The sequence below is a fragment of the Phocoena phocoena genome, chromosome 7 (assembly GCF_963924675.1).
Source record: "Phocoena phocoena chromosome 7, mPhoPho1.1, whole genome shotgun sequence".
Lineage (NCBI taxonomy): Eukaryota > Metazoa > Chordata > Mammalia > Artiodactyla > Phocoenidae > Phocoena > Phocoena phocoena.
Window position 1 is genome coordinate 71,310,319 of NC_089225.1, and position 6,628 is coordinate 71,316,946.

Genomic DNA, 6,628 nt, shown 5'->3' on the forward strand with positions numbered 1-6,628 from the left:
TACAATCCACATCCAATCACTCAGGAGGCCCTCTTGGCTCCACCTTTGAAATATATCCAGAATTCAACCATTCCTCATCACTCTGCTACACTTACCCTGTGTCAAGCCCTCTTTATGTCTCACCTGGATTATTGCAATAAACTAACTTGCCTCCATACCGTCTATTCACAACACAGAAGCCAGAGTGATCCATTTCCAACATCTATCAGATCATGTCTCTGTTCAAAACCTTCCAATGTGTAAAGCAATTATATTCCAATAAAGATGTTAAAAAAAAACCTCCAATAGTTTTTCTTTTTTTAACATTTTTATTGGAGTAAAACTGCTTTACAATGGTGTGTTAGTTTCTGCTGTATAACAAAGTGAACCAGCTATACATAAACATATATCCCCATATCTCCTCCCTCTTGCGTCTCCCTCCCACCCTCCCTATCCCACCCCTCTAGGTAGACACAAAGCACCAAGCTGATCTCCCTTTGCTTTGTGGCTGCTTCCCACTAGCTATCTATTTTACATTTGGTAGTGTATATATGTCCATGACACTCTCTCACTTCATCCCAGCTTACCCTTACCCTTGCCCGTGTCCTCAGGTCCATTCTCTATGTCTGTGTCTTTATTCCTGTCCTGCCCCTGGGTTCTTCAGAACCATTTTCTTTTTTTTTTAGATTCCACATATACATATTAGCATATGGTATTTGTTTTTCTCTTTCTGACTTACTTCACTGTGTATGACGGTCTCTAGGTCCATCCACCTCACTACAAATAACTCAATTTCATTTTTTATGGCTGAGTAATATTCCATTGTATATATGTGCCACATCTTCTTTACCAATTCATCTGTCGATGGACACTTAGATTGCTTCTGTGTCCTAGCTATTGTAAATAGCGCTGCAGTGAACATTGTGGTACATGACTCTTTTTGAGTTATGGTTTTCTCAGGGTATATGACCAGTAGTGGGATTGCTGGGTCATATGGTAGCTCTGTTTTTCGTTTTTAAAGGAAACTCCTCCAATGGTTGTTCAACTCTCTCAGGGTAAAAGCCAAAGTCCTTGCACAGCCTATGTGAGATAATAGAAAAAATATATATATATATATATATATATGTATATACATATATGGGTCTGGCGCAGAGCTCCTAAAGCCCTTGTAATCTCCTAAGCGATAAGAGCGCTAGGAGCATATTTTGTTCTAATAGGTAGCCTCCTGGATGGCTCCTGGGTGGGGACATCACCAGAAAGACCAAGCCATAATCAGGAGCTTGGAATTTTCAGCCCTGATTCCCCCACCTCCCTGCCCCCAACTTTTCTAGAGAGGCTAGAGGGACTGGAAATGCAGTTAATAATTGCTTATGCCTACGTGAGGAAGCCTCCATAAAATCCCAATAGTGGGAGGTTTGGAGAGCTTCCAGGTGGGTGAACACATCCACCCACTAGGAGAGTGATGCACCACGACTCCACGGGCTCCTGCGCTCAGTACCCTCCCAGACCTTGCCCTATGTATCGCCTCATCTGGCTGTTCTCTTGTATCCTTTATCATATCCTTTAATAAACTGGTAAACTATGAGCTTCCCTGAGTTCTGTGAGCCACTCTAGCAAATTAATCAAACCTGAAAAAGGGGCGGTGGGAACCTCTGATTTATAGTCGATTGGTCAGAGCACTGGTGACAACCTGCCGTGTGACTGACATCTGCAGTGGGGCAGCAGTCTTGTGGGACTGAGCCACTAACTCAGGTAGACAGTGTCAGAATTGAGTTTCTAGGTCCTGTCTATGTTACTAATTTACATTTTGTTTTCTTTCTCATATTCCCCATGTTATAACTGCTGATTTATTCCTTCTCTCGTGCAATCGTATAGTACTGTATCTTCACTGATTTAAAATCTGTTCAAAATAACTTGACTATGGAAAAATTCTGATCCACCATTTTGTTTCAATAGTCCAAAGTGAACCACAAATGAAACTTGACACAAACCTTACTACCAAGGAAAGAGTAAGAATTGGTATTAGGGAAAGAGCATGGGTTTTGAATTAACACACCTGGGTTCAATGCCACCTACAATGTGATCTTAAGTTAGGTACTAAGCCATATAACCTCTCTGAATCCCAGTTTCTTCATCTGGTAAATGACTTATGTCATCTCTCAGGACTACTGTAAGAAGGAAATGCAATAGTGTGTGTAAAACATCTCTTACATAGTAGATGCTCAATGAAACATAGCTACTAATACTTTTATTATTCATGTATAACGTAGTCAACCTAAACATTATCGAGGAACAAAACCATGACAAAATAAGTTAAAAGAGAGACTTCACTTTATTCAGTCAGTCATTCAGACAATTTGTTAATAGGCTTAATTCTTCTACTGTAATATAATAACATAATATCATGTAACAGCTAACATATACTGGGCACGGTACTCCAAGCGCTGTGTTAGACACTTACTTGCATTAATTTATTTAATGAGCAAAATTTGTGTATTCCCAGCTGCCATGCATAACACTGTCTTTTCCTCCTGACTACATGTTTTGCTTGCATTTAAAAAATCAAAATTAATTAATAAAATAATTTTTCAAGATCTGCTTTTTAAAACATTTTCTACAGATTCCTTTTACCTGATACTCGGTACGCCAGCCACATGCTTCCACTTACCGTCGTCACCTCAGTCTCAATCCAACTGTTCCTAAGGATTGGCACCCATGTTGAGTAGGGTCCTAACGATCATTGTCTTTTTTTTTTTTTTTTTTCCTTGTGGTACGCGGGCCTCTCACTGCTGTGGCCTCTCCTGTTGCGGAGCATAGGCTCCGGACGCGCAGGCTCAGCGGCCATGGCTCACGGGCCCAGCCGCTCCGCGGCATGTGGGATCTTCCCGGACCGGGGCACGAACCCGCGTCCCCTGCATCGGCAGGCGGACTCTCAACCACTGCGCCACCAGGGAAGCCCCGATCATTGTCTTTTAATGCCCTTTGTTTGTTGCCAATCTTTTGCCCTGGCTTCTGACCCCGTAGTTATAGGCTCCCTGCATGAGATTTTGACGTGCCAAGGGATAAGTATTCTATAAAAGGGCTTTCTGCTATGTTATAATGATGGGAGTATAAAAAAACAGAACTGTGCACCTGTGTGTAAATTCCATAAGATAGCCCTTCTGTCTGGAAGAAGTACATCCAGGATAACTTTGCAGTGATACGTTGTATCAGTAGCATTAGGTTTAACCGTGAGTGACAAAATGCCAAAATAACAATGGCTTAAATAAGATAAAAGCTGTTTGGTGTGTAGTCCAGAGCTGAAAGGAGGCTTGACCCCTAAGTCCTCAAGGAGTCACACTCCCCCCATCTCGCTGCTCCCCCAGCCCCAGACCACGGCGCTTCTTCTCAGGTCTAAGACGACAGGATCTGCATTTTAGGCAGCAAGATAGAGGAGAAGACGAAGAAGAAGGGAAGGGTAGGTGACTTTTCACATCGTTGACTAGAGCCTAGTCACATGACTACATGTATAGTTTCCATCTTGGGCAACCGTGTACGCAGCTGAAGAACAGGCATTTTATCACCCTGGAAGATGGGAAACAGGTATTAGAGGGTATCTAGCAATCTCTATTGCCCCGTCCAAATGAGCTGTCCAGGCTTCTGCCTTCATCTGACCTCTGATCACACATCTCTCGTTCTATTTACTAAGGTCTCATGACATTTATAGCCAGATTTTTCCAGCCCTTAGCTACGCTCACTTACCTACTTAGGATGTACTTATCCACTTCATCCTCCAAAGAATGAAAAGTGCCATAAATACATACATTCAGCAAGATGATAAAGAAAGGGAACTTCCTGCCAGTAAAAGCACGGATGAGAATATAAGACAAACATAAACACAGTTATTCTTGTCTTAAGACCTGTGAGAAATCTCTGGGATTCTTGATGCTGGCACTTTGCCTAGAAGCCTACTGCCCCCTCTTATCAGACCACACCTTCTGCCTCTGTTGAGTGCTCAGCATGCAGACAAGCTTTGTCAGGTCTCTGCTTTCAATTTTCAGTACGTTGCTTGCCATCCACTGAAAGAGTCTGCTCAGCCCAGTACACAGCAGCTGCTTGTAACCCCTCGTCCTGCCTCCACAGCCCAGAGCATGTTACTGTCATCAGCCTTAAACACAGCTACCGGACAAAAACAGCCCTGCCCACTCCACACATTTGCACACATCTGCTGTTTTCCCAAAAGGGGGAAAAAGCAAACAAAATTTTCCAACAGTTTCCTTCTTGTCCCCCAGTTTTGTTTTTGTTCTTATTTTTTCTGTAAGTGCTAAATGCAAAGACAGAGTAGAAACAGTAAGTTATAACCTTTCACAGCCATAGTTAACACTTTAATTGTACCTGGCTTGGTACTTAGGTTGTAACACACGTTCATAAAGCAAGCCTAAAGAACTGTGAATGTCCCCTCCGTGGCAGGGGACTCAATTAAAGCCTGGTATGTACACAAAAAGATCTTTGAAACTCGACCAGGGGAAGTAGCTGTTTTTAGCATTGACATCTTTCTTAAAATGTTTTATATTCTGACTCTGTACAAAATGCCTGCAATTCTAAATATGATCTTTCTTTTCTAAGCTGTATTTTCAATGCTCCTGATCCTGAAGGAGCCATGATCATATAGGATTAAGAGCTTTCTCTCTTTACCTATTAAAAAGAAAAAGAGGAAAGAAACATTCTTAGGCTGGCTTCATGGGCTTGTGACTTCTGCAGGTGCGGAAGGCTTCTCACTCAGAAAGGCACCATGCTTGGTTCTGCTATTGCCATCTTGAAATTCTCAAAAATTTTATCTTTGAACTTGTAAGTTAAGTTGAAAGGAGAGTGAAGCACACGTGTGAACAGAGGTGCGATGTCCAACATGTACTCACCCTCTTTCCCTGCAGTACCATTCCATTCACATAGTGTTCACAGTGCCCGGTGAGCACAGAATTCCTGTGGACTCATGATGTATGGGGGTTCAATGAGACTTAAAGCAAGCACAAGGTAAGTGTATTACATTTATGACTAATTGGGAGGGGGGATGACAGCCCCCAAGAACCAGGATTTCCTTGGAATGCCAAAAGATGACAATGGCATTCTAAGAAACATAAAGGTCCAACGAAATCTATCATACCCTTTCTTATTTGTGTTTGTTTAGTTTTTTTCCTGTATAATTACAGCAAACCGCATACGCTGAAAATGATGGCATGGAAAGAAAGGGAAAGATAGGGCCACCCATAGTTCCTTCTCTTCCTGTCCTTCCTTGCCAGACAGCTGAAGGTAGAGAGGATTGGCAGGATGTGTGCATGTCGAGAAGTGAAATATATAAGTGTTAGCAATACCGTATGCTAACGCTTATATATGGAATCTTTAAAAAAAAATTGTTCTGATGAACCTAGGAGCAGGATAGGAATAAAGACGCAGACGTAGAGAATGGACTTGAGGATATGGGGAGGGGGAAGGGTAACCTGGGACGAAGTGAGAGAGTAGCATTGACATATATACACTGCCAAATGTAAAGTAGATAGCTAGTGGGAAGCAGCTGCATAGCACAGGGAAATCAGCTCACTGCTTTGCGACCACCTAGGGGGTGGGATGGGAGGGTGGGAGGGAGGCTTAAGAGGGAGGTGATATGAAGATATATGTATACACATAGCTGATTCATTTTGTTATACAGCAGAAATTAACACACCATTGTAAAGCAATTATACTCCAATAAGGATATTAAAAAAAATACACGTGACTAACCCGTAAGAAATCCTACACTTAAAATCCTGTTTGACTACTTCATAAACAGTTATTTTAATATTTCATTTATGTATCTATAATTATAGGGGCAAAAAGGCATTCCACACTCATTTTCCTTAGAACTGAAGGAGAGAATGTGTTTAGCAGAGAACCATGGCAAAAGTTGTAAACCATGGCAAACACTGTAAAGCAATTATACTCCAATAAAGATGTTAAAAAAAAACCCCAGTTGAGTTACTTTTGTGCACTCTTTCCACTCTTCTGGTAAGAATAAGTTATATATCTGTGTATGAGCTATAAAAAATGAATTGTGTAATTTGGTGATTCCACATATGAGTTAAATACTCTTATACTTACACTGAAACCTGGCATTGTACAATATAAATATGAATGGTAAAATTCACAGTAATAATTTAAATTAAAATTTTTTCTTTACCCAGAATGACAAACAATATCACAACAGGTCGAGAGAGAGAGATGGTAGAAGGAAGGAACATCTTTTTACTTTAGTATCTACAATGGAAGCCTTTCTCCTGTTTTCTGTACAGGGGGCTACATATTTTCATCTTGCCCAGGTGCTACCAACTATGTAGCCAGCCCTGAACTGGTCCCATTTCTACTCCTAACCTCACTGTCTTTTGTTCTCTCTGAATTTTTGTCATGTTTGCTGGTCAAGGTCAAACCCAGCCCACTGGTGAACTAGGTCTACCCCCATCTGGGAGTTGAAGGGTCTTTCCAGTTATTTGGAAACTGAGGTGATAAGAGAACCAGAGTATGTTTTACGTACATTTCTCACCTGGTAAGTAAGCTGGCCTTTTATGCTGTAACATTCTAAGCACATTTCAGCATCTTCGAACATTTGCTGTAAACTTCTCAACACTCTCCACCAGGTGGC